We start from the raw sequence: 24,875 nt of genomic DNA on the forward strand, positions 1-24,875 counted from the left end.
CGCATTTAAGCACTGCAGTTTTAAAACAAGTTATTTTAAGCCATTGAAACACAGACAACAGATCTGTATGCGTGTCAGGAGCGGACAAGTCGCCCACCCCTAGAAAGTAACCAAGGGGACTATTTTCGGGCAGTGTGTAATATCACTACGCCTGCTGCAGCCATGTTACAGCAGCAAAGTCCTTGATTATTATGCCAGAATGAGAGTATAGTTCCTAGCCATATCACCTAGAAAATCGCAACTTTAAATTTTCTGTCAGTCTTAGTACACAATGTAACTACAGAAGAGTCAAGTTTTAAATAGGAAAAATATCGAAACTCTGGTTATTTTTAGCGCAATGCTAATGGTCTAATCAGATTCAATGGATTATGCTAAGCTATGCTAAAAGTGGTACAGCCAGCTAAACATGATGAGTATATAGATTGTGGGGGTGTCGAATGCAAAATCAAGTGTTACAAAAATGCCTAATTTCGGCAGGTTTAGCTAAATAAGCATTTTAACAATGTGATGATGTAATGACATCACAAATATGCTAATTAATATGACGATAATCGATTCTGAATCGAATCAGGACTGGGGGTGTGTAAGAAAATATTGTGTGCAGTGTTTCCCCTAGGTTAAACTAACATTGACGAACAATGAATGAGCAATAATATATATTGCTCATTCATTGTTCGTCAATGTTAGTTAATAAATTTATATGATAAACAAATTTTAAATGATGCATTTGTTGGACAGAATAATCCTGTTTTTTTTTTATTATCTGTTCTGTTGTCAGACATAAAACGAGTCGACTATAGAGTAGTGAGTAAACACGATGCAGTCACACCTTGAGTTTAATCCAACCAGCTGTTCCTTTAACTCTGCTGAAATCCTAATATATAAACTCGATTTATAATTGTCTGACAAAATAACAATACATTTACATTGAAGCCTTACTGCTGTTTTCTCATCATGTCTTTTTGTGTTATGAGCTTTTTTATTACAAATGTGAGTTTTATTGTATGTTGCGTACAGGGCTTGACAATAACTTTTTTGCTCACCAGCCAAAGTGGCTAGTTGTTTTCCAAAGTTACTACCCAATCAGCATTTTCACTGGCCACAATTTTGTTGCTGGTAAAATACATTTTATATGATTAAACTTGACTATGGCATCCTAAAATGACTTTGAGTAATTGTACTCGATTTAGCTAGATTAGATGCAGATTGACTTTCAAATGCAGACTGACCACCCAAGTTAAGACTACATTATTTAGCTGTTAATATCAGTATAGATCATATCATATATTTAGGTGCATGGAAAAACATGCTAGAAAGGCGTAAATAGATTAACTTTAAATTAATATATTAACAGTGGAGCACCGTGTAGAAGATTAACTAAAAAGATAAACACAAAAACCCTAGACAAACACTTGAAATATTTATTAAGAACAGCAGTAAAATTTGTATGCTTGATCGTGGTTTCTGTTAAAAGTTATTTAAGACTTTTACACAAAGTAGCCTACATTAAAATGATGCGCGAACTTGTGGGTTTCCTTTGATTTCGGACAAAACTGGGACGTGTTCATTCAGGTATGCGCTATGAATTTCTCTCCACTCTTGCCCAGAGAGTGTGCACACACTTTAAATCTCTTCAGTCACTTCCATGCAATTGTTTTATCCTTCCCAAAGTGTGCGTGTATGCGCTCAGACTGCGTCCCGTGCATTCGCAAATCCATCAGCAATTGCGCTCTCTCCTGTAAAACGTTGGCGCTTGGTCTGCAACGCGAGCCTCCGCTGCATCGTGCGCGCGTCTCAGTACGTTGCGCTGGGTGCAGGGAGTGCTCATGGGAGTTGTAGTTTCCCAGTTTCATTTCGCATTGTTTATAATTTCGCATAACTTTTAAGAAAACTACCATTTAAAAAAATATTCAACCAGCCAAAGTGGCTAGTGGGATTGGCTGTCTACCCGCCACAGTCGAAATCGACCTGCATTTGGCTGGTGTTAATGCCAAGCCCTGGTCGCGTAGCCTAATAGCCTAAAATTCAGAAATATGACAGCATACACTGTTACTGTTACACAGATTTATAGCATATAGCTACTGTACAGCATGATAGAGAGGGAGAGAATGCGTGCATGTGTGTGGGAAAACACCGTCACCTTTTCAGTTATGAGGCGTGTGCTGCACGCAACATGACAGAGCGTGCATTCAGTGAATTAAGCCGAACAGTAAAATAGAGATCGACCGATACATCTGTTTTCCGATATTTTCCCCGATATTTGAGCATTTTCCGATGATCGGATATCGGGTTTGTGATATCGGATTGACCGATAAACGAGAGAATTGAGAATTGCGCGCTGGACGCATCTGAGGAGAGGAGCTCACAGCAGCAGCAGCAGCGTGCACAGCAAATATGACGGCGGAGTGACGCGACTTCATTAAAAGGACTTTGAGTATACTTACTTTGCATCTGAGGCATTTATAACACATCTTATTTGTGCATTAATGTATGTTATGTTAAATAAGTTTATATATTAAAAGCAATGTATGCAGTTTGTCCAAGAATAGAGACGAACTCACAAAATCACGTGCTGTTCACTTACCGGGTTTGAAGGCTGAAGCTTTTAACAAGATTTAACCTAAGTTATATTAAAATTTACCAGATAAACATTATTTTGCTAAAATATCTATATAAATGTCTGTGGATATGAATTAATTATTTATTACCTCCGCAAGCGGTCACAGTTTGATACAGTTAATGCGTGAGTTAATGCATAGATAACAGCGCTGTCAACAGCCATTTCATAAGCTATAACAACAAAATATTAATTATTCTGACATCAAATAACATTACCAGTTAAGAAATTCAGTGATATATAAGCCGTTTTGTTTGTTACTTTCCTGAATGTAGTATTCCAGTCAGTGATATTATTTGTAAAACCTCTTTGCTAACTACTTGTTTTACTGCTGAAGGCTACATGTTGCTGGTCAAAACAACCATATTATTCCAAAAAAGGCACTTAATCCACCTGTTTTACTCTATAAACTATGTATAACAAGCAGCCATCTCTGCTATACTTTTCTCTCTCTCCCGCTGCCAACCAGCGTTACCTTTGGATCAGTCCATTTCTGATGAAATGATAGGGGTGTTTGGAATGGTCCATGTATTGGGAATATAGTTTCTACATTATTCATTAAATTAATATCATTCTTCACTCTTTCAGACCCCTCTATTTATTACTTTATATGCAAAGAGGGAGTGATTGTGATGATGATTATTATTATAAGGGTTCAGTAGTGTTGTAGTAATTATTACGTCAAAAACAGAAGTATAACAGTAAATAAAAATCGGTTCAGCATATCGGTTATCGGGCACATAAGCATCCAAATATTTGTTATTGGCATCGGTTTAAAAAAATGAGTATCGGTCGATCTCTACAGTAAAATATAAATGTGCGCACTCAATTGGATAATTTTAAACGCGCAAACACAGACAAAAAGACATGCCAACTTAGAAATAAGATAAATAACATATTACTTGAGGGCTATTTAGTTTGTTTAATAAAATAACAAATTGTTATCTGGCGCTATAAAGAAAATCAAATAAAATATACTTGACCTTCAAGGGGGGGCGGGTCGAGCCGTTAGGAGGGCGGGGCGCCCCCCCCTTATATAATGGTGTGTATCACAATATTTTGTTTGGAGATACTGTATCGATTCTGAATAATATAATGATATATCATTTTGAGTTTACATCCCGACTGCTAGATAGCAGTTTTCTTATCTATTCAATTCAATTCAATTTTATTTATATAGCGCTTTTCACAATTGGTGATTGTTTCAAAGCAGCTTTACATTAATAGAAGCAGTGGAAAGCACAGAAAAACGACAGATAGCACAACATAATACACGATAGCACAAGCAGCTAAATTTGATGCGGCTATGAATCAACATTATAAGCGTGCGTATTGCTAATGTAACGTAAAGAAGAGGGTGCTAAGTTAAGCCCAAGAGGGCTGCCTCCCCGGGTTGAAAAACCCCCTAGGAGAAAAAAAACCCCAGGCTCAGCCGGGGAAGTAAAAAAAAGTCATAGGAGGGAAAAACCCTTGGGAGATATATTTATATTGAAACGATTAAGGAGATCAGGCGGAGGTTAAGTGGGTTCTGCCGGTGGTCGTTGGTCATGCATCAGCTGGGCATCACGTTGAAGGTCTGCCGGTGGGTCAGAGGTGTGCCGACTTTCACATTTACCGGAACTGGGTCTGTTTGTCTCATTGTCCTCGGAGAGGAGGACGAGACATAAAGAAAGAAAAACAAAACCCAATTAGCGTAGGGGCCATTCATATGTATACACCTGTACATATACACAAACATATATCCATATATATCCACACATATCTATATATACATATATACACATATATATACATACACATACACACACATACACACATATATACACATATACATATACACATATATATATATATATACATACATATACATATACATACATATACATATATATATACACATATATACACATACATATACATACACATACATACACACATACACACATATACACATACATACACACACATGTACATATACGTATTGAAGATACAACGTCATCCTAGTGACAGACTCTGCACAGTTTGGTTTAGGGAGAATGAGAAAAATGCACGGGACGGCGAATGTTTTGGAAATGGGTGCAGTGACACCCTTTTAAGGACTGAAGTCCCGCCCCCGACTAGTGGGCTTAACACCACAAATCTATACCCATCGTGCTTTATTGAAGTCCGGACGAGCAAGGGAGTAAAGGGGAGACGGGGACGTGACTGCGCCAGCCATCTCCCTGATGCCTGTCTGGGCTTCACAGTACTCCCCTACTCGACTCAGAAACCTCAGGAGAAGGGCCGAGCAAGTGATAACATAATTCCATACATATCTCTAAACTTCAAGGGTGACAGGAAGTACTTGCTAAGGTTTGCATATGGTAGTGGGTTCTTGATGACCGCTTTCCTAAAATTATATCCTATTCTGTCGCACCCCGTATCGTGATAGGTATTGTATCGCCAGATTCTTGCCAATACACAGCCCTAACCAAGACCCTGAGAATCGAAATGAATCATGAGGGTCCAAGCGATTCCCATCCCTAGTATGTAGGTAAAACATTAAACAGGATATTTAGTGTGAATTGTTATGCGCCTTATTTTTAGGGGTATGTAAACTAGGGATGCACCGATACCACTTTTTCCATCTCCGATCCGATTCCGATACCTGAATTCTGAGTATCGGCCGATTCCGATACCTGCCGATCCAAAACTACAGTATTTTTCTTGAGCAATTTAAATTACACCCAGACACACACACAGACACACACACAGACACACGCACACTGTATATAAATGTGTATAGTGCTTTCTGCTAAATCTAGCATAATATATTTATATAATATATAATTATAATTTTAAAGTAAAAACCAATAATTTAAAATGATTTACAAGTTACAAGAACATTAGTAATTATTAACCATGGCAGTGTTTAGGTGAAAATAAAATAGGCACGTTTGATCAAATAAGTTTTCCTTAATTGCGCAAAACGTCACAGTAAAAAATCTTTAGTGTGCAGATGGGTATTTTGGGAATTATGCACTTAACCTGACCTTTTATGCACATTTCGGGTGCAGAATTGATGCGTCTAAATCATATTGTGTGCGCATTCTGCGCAATACGCTTCCTGGGTGCAGCATTGATGCTCTAGAAGCGTCCTCACACTCACATGGGAATCCTCGCTCCGAAATGGAAAGTTACGTTCATAACTATTAAAACACAAAGAGATTTGATGCATCGTGTGCTCAGCACATACTGAATTGCATCCATCCAACAGCTTACTGAGACTTTATAAAATAAGATCTTTTAAACCGCCTACAGTTATTGAGTGTTCGTGTGTTGAATGACGCGTTTCATCCGTCCGCTTCATCTTGTGAATTAACTCAGCACAGGGAATTGCATCCATCCAACAGCTTACTGAGACTTTATAAAATCAGATCTTTAATAAAGCCTAACGTTACAATTATTGTGTGTGTGCGTGTGTTGAATGACGCGTTTTCATCCATCCGCTTCTCATCAGTGGATTGACTCAGTTTGCAAGTAAGTTACAGTGTTTCTGTGAACATTAATATCTTTAAATGTGCATTTGTTCCTTCACATGAAGCTATTGAGTGTAAGATGACACTGATTATAGTGCGTAAAAACGTTTATGGTGCTTTTATAATACTTTGTCCTTTTAATCGCTTGTCAGAAACACCACAGGTAACACACAGTATCGGAGTTGGATCAGTCCTGTTATTCTAATATCCGATCCAGCAAAAAAGGCCGGATTGGCCCCGATACCTATCCAGAATATCGGATCGGTGCATCCCTAATGTAAACTTATAAGCCCAACTGTACCTTTTACGATTAAAGGGCAACTATTTCATCGCTAAAAACAATGTTATTTTGTGTATTTGGTATAATACAATGTGTTTGCGTGGTTTATGGTCCAAAAAACACATTATTTTCCACATACCGTACATTTTCGTAGCTCCTGGTATTCCTGTCTAACTGAAACGCACTGATTTTGTACAGAGCTCATCAATCTGAAAAGCTCTGTGTCTCTGATTGGCCAGCTAACCTGTAGGTTGTGATTGGCCTGGATACCTCTGACATCAACCAAAAATGTGACGCTCCTTATCATGTTTGAAAGATTCAGTTACAATGCAATGCTAACAGTCCGAAGCGGGAGGAATTATGGAAATGTCTGTCTTGTCTACGTCAACAAGCCCAGGAAGTAAACTGTTGCCTACAATCCGTGTGTTTGTTGAAGTTCAAGAAAAGAGATTTACGTTGAGACGTCCTCGCGTTGTTTACTTTGGGGTATGTACCGTTTGCATATTGTTAACATGTAAAAAAAGTAAAATCGTGAATCTGAAGAAATCTTGCGTTAAATATTAAGATAATGAGATGCCATTGTTTGTGTAAATGGGTATATATAGTTTACAGTGTGAAGTATGTTGTTGAGTGTGGTGGGCATGGTTCTTAGATATACTGCTATATATACTGAGGTAGATATACTGGCATGCTAAAAGTGACATGGGTTTGATTCCTTGGGATTGCTGATAAATTGTACAGCCTGAATGTCCTGTAAATCACTTTGAATAAAAGCCTTTTAACTTTAACACTCTGAGCTCATGTACATATGGAAGGGAACAAATGAAGACTATAATAAATGAAATTCAGGTTTTCAGAGGTGATGAGGTGAATGGTCAAGCAGGAGAGGAGGAGTAGACCAGCAGATTCTTCTTAATAATGAATGAGACAGACTTTACAGATTTCACATCATAAAAATAGGCTTGGTGCTTCACCAGTATTACATGCAGTGGGATGCTGGGAGACAGACCGCACTGGGACACTCCGTCAAGACTCATAGAAGGGTTTCTTGTAACATAAGGAAACTTGAGCTGTGTTATTCAGTAATTGAGGCTTCCTACAAGAGCTGTCAGTAAGCAGAAGAGAGCATTTTACAGGCTGCTGCAGTGTGCAGTTTATACCCCTGTAAATGCTTGGCATTCAGGTTGTACAGAGATAAGAGAAGGATTTTATTTCAGACCATTCACCGGCAGTTACGTTTTTCCCATCTGATTGGAAATAAATAATAAATTGTCTCTAATTATCACTATAAGTATTTCAGATATACTGGCAAGACATATACAAAACATGTTAAATGTTTTTTTACTTATGTACTTTTTGGCATGTGTTTTCAATCATTTTTAATGCTGAGAGCCTCTATTGATGGCTATAGAGAGGGTATGCACATGATGTCACCTTCGGCAAAAGAGACTGCAGTTACGCCCACTGAGTGGCAAAGACAGAGCCGCAGCGTTTGTTTACAGTGTGTGAAATCAGCGAAAAAACAGGGAAAACGCGTCTAAATGGGAAAAAGCTTTTGTGCGATAGACTGTACTAACAGATTAACAAGAATTCGGAGCTATCGTTTTACAGACTGCCAAAAAACACCGAAAGGAGAAGTACATTGATCATTCATGCCAACTTTCACAGACCACAGTTGGGTTGACAATTAGCTAAGGTCACTATCAAGCAGAGGTTTTACTTTCTACTTAAAAGCATTTTTTCAAGTATCTGTATCAGTGCTTTTCTTTGGATAATATACATTCCAAAGCATATTATCATAATTTTTACTCTATAACATTTCATAAATACAAGTTTTTGATTTACATTTAATATTTAAGTACATGAATGTATGAACATTTACCATTTCCTAAAACAAACACCCTAATAAAGCACAGATGCTTGGAAAATGTAACTAATGTAACTAAGTATTGTTCACCTTTGCTATCAAGTCCAACTAAATTTAATTTAAGCTGATAATAGTCAGTTTTACTGGCATTTTCGCAGCAGCTGCTATGAAAACCAGCCATTTTGTTGCACGTTTTGCCACTCAACAGTGCGAGCTGTCGCGTGATCAAGTGGAAAAGTGACGTCAATGCATACCCTCTATTGAGGAACCTCATTTCTAGACAATTTGTAATTTTTTTAATTAGATATATGTATTTAGAACCATAATCAGTATTACATTTGTGAAAATTTGTAGACGACATTACTTATATTTGTGCATTTAACAGATGCTTTTATCCAAAGCACAGTGCGTTCAAGGTATGCATTTTATCTGCATTTGCATTGGGAATCAAACCACCCACAACCTTTTGCCAAATTAATGCAGTGCTCTACTAATTAAACTATAGGAACACATACACATCATAAACATAATATAACATTATCTGGAAAATATTAATAAATAATATAAAAATGCTTACAAAAAAGAAAAACGCATGCAGCACAAATACAGTCCATTCATAAATATGGACAAGAGAGGTTTAAAAAGTCAATTAAAGTATTTCATATGCATATATCTGATATTTATGTTTGATTTTTATGTCTTTAAGTACAGTTAAAGTACGCTTCCTGAGATTTATGGACCGCATTTTAAAAACCTCTGCTCTCGGCTGTTTACAAAAGCAGTCTCACAAATTTTTCACCACACTTGCTTGCCACTTATTGTTCGTCCCATATTTTGTTTGTATTTATACCTTACCAACTTTTAACTGCCTGAAGTGTAGGATATTATTTGGTTCTTCATCTTTCTTGTCTCTGTCCTCAGCTGGCAGTGAACTGATAACGCTCTTTTGAAAAGGTACTGGCCCTGCTTTTTTATTGCCTGCCGCATACTAATCCCAGAGCTTGGGGTGTAAAATGACACCTGCAGGGTGCAGTGTGTATGTGTGTGTATGTGTGTGAGTGAGAGATAGAGATAGAGAAAGATTGCTACACACTCACATGAAAGTACTGCCATTAAAAATGATCAAAGAAATTACTGCACTCTGCTTCACAAGCCTGTTCTCATGCCTGGCTCGGTGTAGAATACATCTTTGTACTCACACAATCACTCACATAAACACGTACACACACACTCATACCTCTGCATACTTCAATTAGCATCTGTTAATAGATTTTCAGAGATTCACAGTGTATATATTTCCACATAAACTTGCCTAAGGCCATTTACAGACATGCAAGTTAGCTTTGAGAAAGAGGAAATGGTGTTCATGTTTTGGTTAAATTGCTGTTGTTTTTTTTTGCCCAATGCTTCTAAATTATGTATGCATCACTTCTATTTTGTTCTGCTAAACCATAATGAAATATTAATATAATATTGAGATATTAATCTGAGACCATGTGTTATCATTAATGGCGCAAGCTAGGGCAAACTTCACTGTTACTATGAAGCAGTGGCGGCCGATGACTTTTTTTTCGAGGGCGCACGATGCGTAGTTCGTCACAACATGTATGTAGCTCGTCATGTGTGTGGTTCTTAATTTCAAAATATGTGTTCTGCGCGTCGAGTGATCCTATGTGCATCACGTGTCTTGTCAAAATAAGTGTCTGCTGCTGGCGCGTCTAAAGGAATTATGATAAAAGAGAAGCTCGCCTTTGCCAGATATTCGCATAATCTCATGTGTAATCAGAGTTTACTGTTAAGGGAGTGTCTTGCGTGTATTGTGTGACCGTGAGCGTGTCTTTTTTCATGAACGTTTTTGACGCCTATGCAGCAGGCAATTATTTTGACAAAACATGTGATGCACATGGTTCACATGATGCAATGCACACATATTTTGAAAACACAAGCAACACACATGACACTCTGAACACTTTGAATTTGCGCTCCTCGGATGAGCAGTTACAAGCCGCCACTGCTATGAAGCACTTTGTTCTAAGGACAAGAATAATTTAAATTGTGTGACTTCTAAATATATGTACTACAGCAGTGTTCACCAATCCTGCTCCTGGAGGGCCGGTGTCTCTGCAGAGTTTAGCTACAACCTTAATCAAACACACCTGAACCACCTTAATTAGCTGCTTCAGGTGTGTTTTATTAGGGTTGGAGCTAAACTCTGCAGAGACACCGGCCCTCCAGGACCAGGATTGGTGACCACTGTACTACAGTGTTGTTTTTCTAAAAGATATGACTTTTATTGTATACGCTGTCAAAAAAATTGGCTTTTAATGGAGCAGTACCCTTTCAAAAAGCACACTTTTGCAGCAAAAATTTCATATTGGTTACATAAATGTTACATATCTGTACCTAAATAGCTTGAGACCATTCTTTGATCATGATTACTGACAGTATAGGGACCAAAATATCATAGAAATTTGAGATTAGACTCTTATGAGTAAGCAAACAAACACCCTAGCTTCCACGCCAGTATTGTGCTGGTGACCTCACAAAATTCTCGTACTTTTTTTTTAGATTTTAATTCATATGTTCTAACATTTGGTTTTTAAAATTTTCCTTTACATGTCTTGTCTAGATAATGGGGTGAACAGTAGGGATGGGCATGAGTACTCGATTGATCGAAAACAATGATCGTATGGGTTTATTTATTTATTTTTGTTGTTATGGCGGCATTTGGATGTCTGGTTAGCGTTACAAGCGCCTGTGGTAGTAAAGACTGGGTGCGTGTTTGACGTTGTGTTGAGCTGCCCAGACCGGCGTATGACATCAGTACCATGCATGATTCAAAAACAAACAGATTAGTCGGTTTCCTACGTGCACCCTTGTCGCGGCAACCCGCCAATCCGCTCAACGTTGTGAAGCTGTGCACACCTCACTCACTGAGGCAGCATGGTTAAAAAGTGATTTTTGGATTCACTTTTGGTAAAACGAAAGTCAGTCAGGTGCAAAATGTACAGATCCGTCCAAGTTCAATGGTTTATCATCTTATATTTTAAACATCAAATAACATCTTGACTTAGAACAGGTGAGAGGACGACATGACACAGCTAACGTCTTTTGCCATAATGATAGCAAAAGACTTAGAGCTGCTTAATGTTATGAAGCTTGTGCTTTGACTTGTTTTAAAGCGTGCTGTTTTGGTGCACATCCACATTGGGAGTTAAATTTTTTGTCCAGTACATAACTTAGTTTAAGTCTTGCATTTTGTGCAGATTGATGCACGTTGTATAATACATTTGTTTTATAAGGCTTAATATTATGTAGAGTGTGTCATATATAGAAAGCGCTTCAGTATGTGTTTATTAACCCTTTAGTTTCACTTTATCACGCAGCTATTCCTTTTAGAGGTTTATGTTAAAAACATTTAATTTATTAATAATCTAGTATGTTACATTTTCTATCATGATTTCTTCAAAATTAAGTTTTATTTGAGTGTTTTTAGTAAAAAATATGAACATTTTCACAATGACGCGTTCACCACTCTGATTGCCTCGCCCCCAGTTAATCGAGTACTCATTTTTCAGACCCATGCATTAATCGAAAATGAAGGTATAGCGGAAGATTTTCCCTAATTTTTTAAAAGAACCGCCCCTCTACTTATTTTTAAAAATGCACATGCGCAACACTCTACTTGCTCCCGAGAGGGAACGCATATTAAACGTGTGCACGAGAGAGAGCATGCACAAGCCTTTTCTCTTCGCTCTATTTACAAAGTTGCAACACCGGCATGGCTCATAAATGTTGAGATGTTTACCATGTCTGCGAGGTTCGTGACTTGTGCCAGGGCTAGCATCGCTAATCATAGCTTACATCAACTTTTACTAGAAGTGATTTTAAATGTATATTAATAGCATGACAAACTTTACCTGTTGAGTAGAAACTCCGTGACTGAGGCATCAGTGGGAAGGCCAACCTGTGTGAAAGAGTCTCCCAAAAACACTTCGGTCTTGTTTCTTTCTTCAGAGGCCTTTCTCTTCTTGTCATACAATTCGTAGACACTTTTTTTCTTGTGACCCTCAGACATTTTGAAAAAACACGGTGAGAACACGAGCTTCAATTAATGTCTGAAACCGTATCCCACCACATATACACCTGAAAGTGTGCATGTGCAGAAGACGAACCTTGGGACGAGGACGTACGAAGGCCTTACGTAAACATATCACCAGAATGATTTACAACTGGGATGACCAATAGTCTTGATGATCCACCCGGAAAAAGAAAATCTTCCGCTATACCTTTAAGTAACCAAAGAGAGGTGGTGCTATTAGATGCTGTGAGAGCAAAGTTTACCTGCGGAGGCGGTTACACCTCAGTCTGAGTATTACTGAAGTCATGTTGAATGTGTATTAAATGATTTTTATTGACTTGCATTGTACTTGATGGCATTTACCCTCGTCTGGAAGATCGCTTGTACTTGGTTCGTAAAAAACATTAATTTAGGATGACACTACTTTTCTAAAATTCATACACTAGACAGGTGAGTACATACTGTGAGTACAGCTTAAAATTTTTACGTTTTTCTGTCACAACGTTTTGTCAGAAAGCATCTGTAGCCCCGGCATCTAGCACTCGTCAATTTTATATTTTGCCATTGTAAACAAAGCGTCCATTTTTATTTGTCTTCATTCAGAGATGCAATTTCAGCCACCATGGCAGTTATCTACTCATAACAGACCCACAGATGGAGCGGAGTCATTACGATTAAACGCAATTTCATTCCCTACCGAGCCCAGAATAAAGTGCTCTCTCATATTAAATGGCCAGTCTGGAATAGCAAGTGCTTCCTAATATGCAGCGGAATCAACACATGCTGGAAAATAGACATGTGGAATTGCGCTACAGCCAGACAGAAAGCAGATCATAGGGAGACGAAGAGGAACAGGATGGCGGGGTACTATAGGAAATCGGGCTGTGTTCTAATTATTTTCAGAAATGTCATCACTATTCTTTTATTTCTCCCCACGTTGGCGGCAAATGCCATGGAGAACGGCTATCTCAGGGAGCCATTTTAGCAAGGAACACTCCTTCACCCCGTCCTCCTCCCTCAGCGGTCTGTTTTTTGATAGCGAGTGGCTGGCTGTGCGGTGGGCTTGGTAATTTTGCTGCCTTTTCATGTGTTGGAGGGTGATGAGACCTCCACCATTAGGTAGCATCGGCTTGTGATGTATGATGTATGCACGGCAAGACATTCTGATGTTTATTCATGATTTTCAAGGCAATGTCTCAGCAAAGCTCTCTGATTTCCTTTTAAGGAACAAACTTTGTGAGATTGAGATTTCAGTTTTAAAGCGCAGAGCCCTACATCCTGCAGCGATTCAACTCTGCTTCTATTCCTCCCTTTTTAATCTTCCTCTCTCCTCTGATATTACCTCTGTCGGCTTTCATTTACCTGACCACCTCAAGTAAAACGATCACATAAAGTTATAATTCTGCAAGCAAGTGTCCTTTTAGGTCCTCTGTGTTCTCTGTGAAGGACATTTAAAATTAACATTTCACATCTATAATTTAACTGTTTTTTACACAAGCTATTGCAGTTTTATATAATTGTATTTATGAACAAATTAGTTGAAAAAGTATTGTTGTCTTGTTTTCAGTAGAAATATCTAAAAATTCTTAAATCAAAATGTATTTTCTTGATAAGCAAATGACTTAAGAAAATAAGTCTGGTTTTAAGACAAAACATATTAAAATTGGGTGAATTTGTGATTAAAACAAAAAAAAAAAATCTGGCAGTGGAATAATAATTTTTTTCTTGTTTTAAGCACAAATTCAAGTAAATTCAAACATAGTTCTAAGATTTTTAGAGAAAATGAAATATAAACATCTTTTCTAGTCTTACTTTATTTAATTACATTTTATTCACCACGAATATAGCCTTAGAAGCTGGTACGGCGTTTAAAAGAAAAGAAAGAAAGAAAGAAAGAAAGAAAGAAAGAAAGAAGTAAATGATTACAGGATTTAAAGTTTTTTGGTGAACTATTTTAACATAGAGTTTCAATGTAATATTATTAAATGCAGCTAATTATATGTTTGTTAAAGGAATGTTTTGGAGTTAAAGGAACAGTATGGAGGATTGTGGCCAAAACTGGTACTGCAGTCACAAAACCTGTGGCTAAAACTGGTACTGCAATCACACAACTGGTGGACAATACACAACATGACAACATAAACATCAGTTGAGGGCTGCAACTCCACTTCTTAAATGACAATATCCTGGCCGGACCACTGTTGTGAGTGATATAAGTATTTGAAATGAAAATGATTTCTTAATGTTTAGTGACATATCAGGGCCATTTTATGATTAATTGATATACATTTCTTACATACTGTTCCTTTAATACAACCCTTGACCTTTGTTATTAGTGACACTGGTGGCCATTTTAGTGAACTGCAACAAAGTCCCTTTAAGGAAGTCGCCACTAGGCCTCCTATCTGCTTGAATGGGTTGGTAAGACAGATATCTCTAAAATCATGTGCAAAAATCCCAATTAAACAACACATTTATGACCAACAATTAAATCTGACATCAACTGTTCCATAACTTTTGTTTCATAAGTTCAAATTGCACTAAAAAAAAAAAAAATCATGGTTTTGCTGATAGTAATTAGGGATGCTCCAATTAGGATTTTTGCAGCCAATACCAGTTACTGATTTGTTATCTTCCTGATCGGCCGATACCGATTCTTCAAGCTGACATGCAAGCTCTTTGATGACTGTAACTGTTAAAATTTTTTCTAGACAAAGTAAAACCACAGATGTTGCCTTATATTACTTGCAGTAATTAGGTATATTATTTTTTTAATAGAGAATCAAATAAATTAGCACAACAAAATTTCTCACTCCCGCTAACTTCTGAGACATTGGCCCAATGGCCGTATATGACAGACAACTGGACAGCGACAACTACAGCAGCGGCGGAGGAGGTCATTTGATGCACACAATTTTTTTTTTAAATCGATACTAGAGATTAAAATAGACTTAGCTAGCTGTGTCTGTATTTTGCACAGCCCTACTTGTATTGATAAGGTAGTAACAACGATATTAACTCCTGTCAGTATTGCATTGTGAGCGAATCTTTAAACATGGTAAGGAGCGGCACATTTCCGGCTGACGACAGTGGTATTCGGGCCAATCACAATGTACAGGTTAGCTGGCCAATCGGAGGACACTGCTCCTTTCAGAATGATGAGCTTTGTACAAAATCAACACTTTTCAGAAAGGCAGGGCATAGATAAGTAAAAATAATATAGGGTATGCGCAAAATTAAAGGCGGGGTGCATGATTTTTGAAAAACACTTTGGAGGAGTCGGGACGATTACCAAAACACACTTGTAGCCAGTCAGCAGTAAGAGGCATGTCTACTAACTGACATCGTTGCCTGGGTTGTGTATGTGTGGGGCAGGTCTATCAAAAGAAGGTCCAGATTCTATTCGGGTAGGGGCGTGTTTGTTTAGGTGATTTCAAATATAAACATTGGCTTTCAGAGATCACGCACCCCACCTTTAACATCGAGTCCACATCCAGCTTTATCTGTACTCAGTTTTGACTCGGACTCGACACTCGATCTCTGGTTTTGGTCTTGACTCTGACTCGAGTTGGACTCGACTACAACACTGCTCTGACAGAATAGGACTGCATTGTATTGTTGTGAAGTTTATAGCGGTAGAGTTTATAGAGTTTAATTGTAATTTTTACCTAAAAAAAAGTCACAGCAAATATTTTGTTTAATAATTTCCTTTAAAACAAAATTCACACACACACTATCAGAAGTTATTCAGACTAAAACAGTTGTCACACACTTAAAAGGCAATTTATGGCGCTTTTCCATTGCATAGTACCCCACGGTTTGGTTTGGGTCAGGTCAGATTACTTTTGGGAGCTTTTCCATTGGTTGCAGTCCGTAGTACCCAATACTTTTTTTAGTTCCACCTCGGTTGGGGTTCCAAGCGATCCGAGCTGATACCACATGTGACGCGAAAACACCGTAGATCACGGATTGGCCTGAGAGAATCGTCACTACCAGCGTCATCGCTATAATGTAAAGATTAGCTTTACCTTCATGCTAGCTTGCGCTGTCTCGAGCAAATGTTGTCATCTGTGCTCTGCTATAAGTACCCAAACTCCCTTTTAGCGATGAAAAACGTCCACAGGTTGAGAACCAGGAACACCACACCAGTTTTTACAGCAACGCAAGTGCGCATTATATGTGTATATGCAACTTAAATGAGGATCAGCAGAGCGCGTCGACTGGCGATGCCGCCGTTCTTTGTACAGAAACTATCATGTGGTACAGAGGTAGTGATAAACACGATGTGCAAACATCTTTGTGGTGGTCAATTTTGATTTTGTGATGGACTGAGAAATAAATGAATGTATGGGGATGTTTAGCATTCCAACAACGCTTTCACTTGTATGATACAGCAGCAGGCAACGCAAATAAAACGATATGCCTATAATCCTTCTGACTGCGAAGTGTTACTAAACTCAATGGAAAAGCTAACCAAGCCAAAGTTAGGTGAGCTGACCCGACCTGACCCAAACCAAACGCGGGGCACTACTATGCAATGGAAAAGCCCCATTAGACAACTTCACAGCTTAAACAACATACATTTGTGTGTCGAATAATCAATATAGGTGCTTTAACAAAAATAAGAGCTACGTGTTTCTGCTTTTAAAGCCTCCAGAATGCCCCTCAGATTTTCCTTCTAAGTTCATTATCGTAAACACAGTGCTTGCTTGTTGTAACAAACTGCGGGATGAGTTCGATATGTTGTTTGTGGTAATTGACATCATGTCACAGATGCTGTCAATAGAGCTTAACTTGTTTTCAACCCCGAACATTCCTTTAACACGGTGCCAGTCATAGAGCGGTAAGCAGTTCTCAGCCACAGCCAACACAACCTCACTTGTTTACAAACCTGAATATGCTTTATAGTGACTGTAATGTGAAAAACTAGCCCCTATTTGTCTTGTAAATTACAATTTAATGTTAATTAAGCCACATCCATCCATCACAGTGGCACAAATGTACACCCAGATTAGGTGATGGGGCTCCACCTATAAAAAAAATAGGGCATATTTCAATAACCAACCAGCAAGCCTTAACACAGCGAATGCATCATAATGTAACAACGCAGGGCAGGATGGACATTAAAGTGACTTACGCAGAGGTTTGTAAAGCATGACCCGAGAATACATTTGGCTGTTTTTTCTGGAGTCATATTTTTCATTGTGAATGAAAGCGATGAGGCTACAGCGCCACCTGCCTCCAGCAGAAGGCTTTAATAAGGTTTCATGCAGAGCCAGAAAGCCTTATTGTCCACATATACACATTTTCTCTCTCACACACACACGGGGAAAGATGACGAATGGCCCCGCTCCGCCGTGCCACTCCATGCTAATGCCTGTTTGGTGTGTGCGTTTGGCAGCGTGCCTCTATTTGCATACGCCGACCAGCGAGGGTCCGAGCGCCTCGCTGCGTGCGCCCCTCTACCTCCCCACTATGTTTGGTGTCAGAGCCTCTGGGATATTAATAGGAGCCCTGTTTTATTTTCTGGGTCTGAAAGCGGTGCAGTGGAGCGTTAGTAAAGGGAATCCGTCTCTTTGTGCTTAACATATGTAATGCCCACTAATCAGCCTCAGCTCTGCCGCACAGCGGCCCCATATTCACACTGATATGATAAATAATGCAAATGTGGCCAGCCACCGCAAATGCCAGAGTGAGCCAGGGCGCACAGAGAGCGTGCCGGAGACCGAGAGCTGGCGGAACAGAATGGTTGTTTTGCTGTCACATTGATTTGCATGATAAAGGGCAGGCTAATTGCAACACTTAGCTGCGGCGTCCTGATAATACGCTACAGGATTATTAAAGGACACGCGACGGCTCTCTCCTTTGACTTGACTGATAGACTTTTTGGGGAGGTGCTGACGCTGGCTTGGAGGAGCTGTTTGCTGCCAACTCACTCAGTGCGAAACCTCATAGTGACCGTAGAAAGCGCACTCGCTTTCCCACTTAAACACCCACATGTATTTTTGTTTCTAAGTTATTTCTCACCGCAGGGGTGGGTCTGCACAGCGGATTCAAGGCGTAAGAGAAGAAAAAGCCTGTTTGTTATAGGCGAGCCTTCTTTTTTCTTTAATAATAATAAATGATGGATGTTTCGTATTAGAAAAAGGTGCAGAAAATCCAATTTAGTCTCAGGCTTTGAAAGAAAGTAAAAAAAGAAAAAGTGGAATTCTGTATCACTCAGCCAATCTTTCGCTTTAATGCTCACACAGGGGCCGGCGCTCAATGATTTAATGTGGCTTGTGAAAATGGCCGCCATTATGTACACTATTAACAAATCAAGTGCTGCGCTGTCCAAGAGTGAATCTCTGGCACTTATGCTATATGGCCCTATGTCTCTCATTGATGATTTATTGACCCTGTTTATAATCAGAAATGTGAGCTGTATATTTAAAGTTAGAAATTAGTATTCTTGTTTGGTTTGGTTGGTTCCCGCTGCAGGAAAATGGTAAAATATGACTATGCAGGTTTTTGAGACATGGTTTATTTCTGGTCTACATACTGTATCAAGATCAGTCATTTTTGGTCATTATCTGCACCAAAATGGTCAACGTCATTGATCAGCAGTGTTGGGGGTAACGCATTACAAGTAATGTGTATTACGTAATAATATTCAGGGCTCAACATAAAGGACTGCCCGGTGGCCCGGGGCAAGCGTAAGGGACGTTCGGGCCAGGAAAAAGTATTGTAACTTGCCCGATCGGGCCAGTGCTTCACCCTCAGTCACTAAAATATATTTTCATCAATGCATATTATTTAACATCTTTGAAGCAGACATTTACTTGGGTAAAACACGGCGAAAGAAACAATGCAATATTTTGCGCAGTTTGCTGTCAGTTTACAGGTAAAGCAAAAAAGTTGGGAGCCTTTTTTTGTTGGAACATGTCTGTTGTATATGTATACTATTATATTTGACTTTTGAATTATTTCTTTTAAGTATGTGACACTGACGTTTTTTATTGGGGCCAGTGAAAATTTTGCCAGAGCAAGTGAAAACCTGAACCACTGGCCCGTATAAAAAATAATTTGCGTTGAGCCCTGATATTACTTTTCTGAAGTAACAAGTAACACATTACTTTTTAAATGTACACGTTAATATTTGAGTTACTTTTTCAAAAAAGTAAGGCAAGTTACTTTTTTAGTTTAATTAATTTGATTAAAAATATTATGCACTGAATTAAACTAAACGTAGTCAGATTATGCACTCTATGGGTACCCGCCTGTGTGGGAACAGTTTGACTCAGAAACTGAGATGGCAGGCCAGAGCTCGACATTTTTGTGATGAAATATGCAATTTCTAAATGTAGAACTTTTCAGGAATAAAAAACACCTGCAAGGCCTGAAGAAGATCAAGTTTCAGCCAAGAAAAAGTAACGCAAAAGTAACAAAAAAGTAATGTAAGCACTACTTTCCATTAAAAGTAACGCAATTAGTTACTTTTTTGGGAGTAACTTAATATTGTAATGCATTACTTTTAAAAGTAACTTTCCCCAACACTGTTGATCAGTCAAAACCATGTGAAACCAGTTACCATCAGAAGCTGGTTTTAGCTTAAATTTCCAAAAGGGGCTGTCTGTAGATCCTTTTCTTCCCATTTCTCCCTAATGTCTCCTTGCTTCATCCTTATATTCCAGTTCTGGCAGTCTGCTGGAATCCTGTACTCTAATGAAGCCAGCATGAGCAGTAAGCTTTAGCCAGGAGGAAGTCTGGTCTTTCACTCTTGCTACAGATTGGTTAATATCCCTGTGCACCACATTAAAAAAATAAAAGGAAAAATGGGCATTCCTATTTAATGAACCATTTCCTCCAAGCCGGGACACAAAAGCCAAACCATAAAATTGCAGAAAGTGCGAGGAATAAAAGCAGTGTACGCTGTAAAAGACACATTTCCTCTTTTTGTTCTCGCTGTGATAGCAGTAATGCGCAGTGTTCACATCGAAAACACTGTTAATTCTTTTGGCCGAAGCGCAGAAGGAAAAGTTTGCTCAATTCCCTTTAGTGCTCAGCAGCGTCCATATGTCCATAATCTTGAAACCATTAAAATTACTTTATTATTTTTTTCAGCCCTGCTTTTATTTCTCTTGCAGAAACTCGACTGGATTTCGGCTGAATTATCTGCTTATATTACATATCCACTACTTACTCTTGTGACCAATGTGAGAGACACAGCTATACCAGATCTCACAAGTACAATGCTTATAAAGAACATGTGTTGACGCAGTCTTCGACGTTCGGTGACGCATTGAGCCGTCTGCTCCTGAGAGGCAGAGTTCAGAGCCCTCGGTAGGTCTAACACCCACGGTCAACAAACACTCACATTCTCAGCTCGCACATAAACAGGTACAGCTGCCCCAAAAAAAAAAAAAAAGAAACCCAGCCGTTTGTACACTTCATCATAGCATGCAGATGTTTTTCTAAGTCTTTTCACACGTTAGAAATGGCTTCTACGTCCAAGGCCGCAGCTGTGTGGATCTAATGTCTTTTTCCCCTGCTCTGCTTTGGTGAATGACTCTCGGTTGTGAACTGTGTCAGCTCTATAAAGATTTTGGTTGGAAAGGGGACAGCTCTGCGGAGTACATGTTAGTTTTATTTACGTTGAGGTTTTATTCGCTATTCGAGCTGGGCTTAAGTGGGTCTCCTGCGTATTGTAGTTAAGCAGCCACAGATGCCGGCCGGTATGTCTGGGGGTCCCCATGTTGGAATTGGCTACCACATTTGAAACGTTCCTCTCGCAGGTTTCCCCGAATTTGTCAGAAAGGCTGCGAGATGCATTTTCTCTGATCCAATTAAGCTTGTCATTGCCCTTTAAGCTAACATGCGGACATAGCAGAAACATTTATGTGGCAGTCAGAGGTCATACACCAGACCCTCCAAGCATTGTCTTGGCCTTTTTTATCAGACGTGCAGCCCGATCTAATTTGGTGGGGTCTGAGACTTGGATGCCGATTTTTTGACAGGCCTGTACGTTTTTGAAGTACACGTAATTTGAAGTGGTGACAGGCGGCACTGGGCCAGGCTCGGCTAGAGTGATGGAGTGATTCAACAGTTCACTTGGGCTTTATTAGATCAGCACTGTGATTACCCATCAGCCCTTGGGAACGCACTGGCCGTGTGCATGGGAGCCTGGCACACTTGCAGGTGTCAAGGTAAACAAACACCAGTCAAATGTGATAGAGGAGATGAAGTGGTGAGAAGCACAGACTTCAGACCATATGTTTTTGCCATTTGTAGCTGTATGAAAGATTAGCGTGCTTATTTTCATGTCATGACAACGATGGATCTGTAAAGACATAAGCTCTGTTTCAAAGCATGGTAAGCCGCCTTGCTGTTTACTGACTGTATAGTCGGCTTTTAACCCTACAACCTTACAATTGACTGATTTGAAAGGATTTATATATGCTGCATTTTTTACATTGCTTTTAAAGCAAAGCATGCAGGAGAGTTGACTAACAGATAATGCTAATAGAGTTTGACACACAGTATGACATACAGTACTGATCAAACATGTATATGTTTTTCCACATTGTAAATTCATCAAAACTATGGAATAACACTGTAATTAACACCGTGACTAAAATAAATTAAAACTCTATTTTAATATCTGAAATGTAGTCACTCTTTCTCTAGAATTTGCTAAATCATACTTGTGGCATTTATTAAGTAGCTTTTTGAGGGCTTACCCTGAGATACATTTCAAACAATATTTAAGGACTTTGAATCTATTCTAGGCTCTTATCTTTTTTGTTTGAATCTCTTACTGGCTGTGTTTTCTTCAATATTTAATCTAATTTACCCTGTTTAGTAAATCTGGCCCTGTAAAAGTGCAATTTCAAAAAAAGTCGATGGGAGTGGAAATTTCTGTGTGCGATTTACTGGCGCATGTTAAAAAACACAGGCACAAAAATCTAATTTCCAAAATGACCAATGCAATCTACCAAGAGCAGCGCAAAATAATGCAGCAAATACTGTACCCTTTAAAGTACGAGGGCAAACCTTAGTAAATCGTGTTGTCATTACTTTAAATATTCTCCTCCAATAAATTTTGCATCTGAAAGGGAAACTCCTACAAATGCATATGCAATAAGGTCAGTCGTATAAGTACAATATTATAAGTAAATACAATAAGTATACTGACAGTAGAATTTGAATGGCAAAGCTTTTTCACTGAAGCAAGCTTTTAGTAAATTTGAAAATAATTTTTTTGTTTTCTAATGTAAGAAATTCATGTTGGGCACACATTTTTGTCTGCAGAAATAATTCCAAACATTTAACTCTTTCACCGCCAGCATTTTTTTAAAAAAAAGTTGCCAGCCAGCGCCAGCGTTTTTCATGATTTTCACCAAAGTTTAATGGCTTCCAGAAAATGTTCTTCTTCAGATATATAAACATACAATATACCAAATGAAAGAACATACCCTCTGCTTTCAAACAAAAAAAAAAGTTTCATCCTACCTTGAGTAGTTCTTTTGTAATCAGCTTTTGAATATGGGTAGGTTTCTGCAAAAACACCACATTTTGAAGCAAAAAGCAGAGATAGTTCCCATTCAGAGCGATCTTTAAAACAGACACGGACATGCAGCAACTTGTCAGAGGGCAATACTTCCGGGTTGTATAAGTTGCGGAAGTGCGCCACCTGGTGGATAAAAGCGGTATTGCGGAAAGACGGAAAATCTTGTCATTGGCGGGGAAGCGTTTTCTCTTAATTGACGAGATATCTCGTCAATGGCGGGGAAAGAGTTAAACATAGACCTTCAGATTAAAAAAAATTTAAGATCACGGTGAAACATTTCAATCAGATGTTTCTAAACTTTTTAATGGTAATATATTTGCTATGCCAACAACACAATACTTTATAAAAATGCATTGCCTGCACAAAAAAATCTGTAAAATAGTAAATTTTTCAACATACTGAACTAGGGGTGGGCGATATGACCAAAATTTTATTTCACGATAGGATTCATTTTATATCATGATAACAATATGTATCACGGTAGAGTTTTTATGTTTTAAAACCTTATGTTTTTAAGGTTTTTATGCAATATTTAATGCCATAGAATTTTCATAATTCTCACAAAAACCTTATACATAAAAGATGATAAAAACAAGCTCACTAAAGATAAACAGTAAGTGATGAAAGAATGATAATAAATAATAATGTATATCTTATTAAAGGTAAAAAAGTGATTTAGTCAAGAGCAGTGAATGATTTTCACAAAAACATGAGTGACAAACATGAGCAAAATTAGGTAACTTCCCCTTTAAGGCCAAAGTCCGGATCCAATCTAATGTTACACATAGGGATGCACCGAATCCAGGATTCGCATTCGGCCGAATACTGGGCTTTTTGACGGGGTTCGGGTTCGGCCGAATCCTAGATTTTTTTTACACCGAACCGAATCCTAGGCTTACGCTACGCTGGTCGACGTCACACGGCCGTTGATTACACACATCGGGTGCTGACGTGGAGATAAGCTTTTTTCTTTCGGTGAGCCTTTTTGTGGACGCACCTGGAAAAACGAGCGTGTCGCATCTTTTTCATTATGGTAATGGCTTATGGTAATTGTCAAAATAGTTTTTCCCACTTGTCATCCTGGCATAATGTTGCCTATCCTTTTTTTTACAGTTAAAATTAAATAAAATGAAAAGTACACTGCTGTGGACGTTGTTCACTTCATTAATGTGTTTTATTGTGTTAATGGATAAGGATGCGAGTAGGATTCGGTATTCAGTTTCGGATTCGGACGAATCTTAAACAGTGGATTCGGTATTCGGCCGAACCCAAAAAATGTATTTTTCAGCTCTTTACTTTTCTCTTAAGCCCTAAATGTTTGTGTTTATGAGGATACTTGCAAAGACAGGAATTTTGAAGCATATATGTATTTAAGGCAAATAAAGTGGCAAAAATGCAGCGGATGCTCCTCTGACACAGAAACAGCGTGCGCATATAGCGCTGTTGTTTGTGTTTCAATTTCTTAAAATCACTTGTTTTAAAACTGTGGTGCTTTAATACGTGTACAAACGTTAATTTTCCTGACCACGCGCACAGCAACGTGACGTGGGAGCGTAAACTCGATAGAGACGATAGTCCAAAATCATGTTATGCATTGGCATGTCCCTAAAATGCTCGCTAGTATTTTTTAACAAAGCTACACTCTGAGGACTTGGAATAGTGGAGAACCGGGGCGAAAAAGTAACGCGGGATGAAAATAACAAAATGATTTTCTCAAAGCCCTGACTACATTTGCATTCCAAACTATGACATTAGCACGCAACCCTGAACAAAGCTGAGAAATGTTGCATTATTCCTAAAGCGGTCATTTTTTCCTAATAACACGTTGTGTTGTAACACATCCTGAAGTTTGCCTTCGCAAATTTTTTCAAAATAAAAGTAAATCAGGTCTAAGTTCCTGTCGGGACGAAAGTAACACTTTTGTTGCATTATGTTGAACATTAATATTATTTTATTTTATTTT

The 24,875-nt window shown here is 38.6% G+C and overlaps 1 protein-coding gene across 6 annotated transcripts in view; it reads left to right on the top strand.

Moving 5' to 3' along the window:
* The window catches only part of pmfbp1 (polyamine modulated factor 1 binding protein 1), a 263,364-nt gene that overhangs the window by 21,272 nt on the left and 217,217 nt on the right, over positions 1-24,875 (top strand). For 5 of the 6 annotated variants that reach the window (XM_055213102.2, XM_055213135.2, XM_055213142.2 and 2 more), the window contains exon 2: positions 20,490-20,685. The exons of the other annotated variant lie outside the window; for it this stretch is intronic. The gene's annotated coding sequence lies outside the window, so the exon portion shown is untranslated. The remainder of the gene's footprint in view (positions 1-20,489; positions 20,686-24,875) is intronic. 6 annotated transcript variants of the gene reach the window in all.

Source organism: Misgurnus anguillicaudatus, chromosome 21 (genome assembly GCF_027580225.2).
Source record: "Misgurnus anguillicaudatus chromosome 21, ASM2758022v2, whole genome shotgun sequence".
Classification (NCBI taxonomy): Eukaryota; Metazoa; Chordata; class Actinopteri; order Cypriniformes; family Cobitidae; genus Misgurnus; species Misgurnus anguillicaudatus.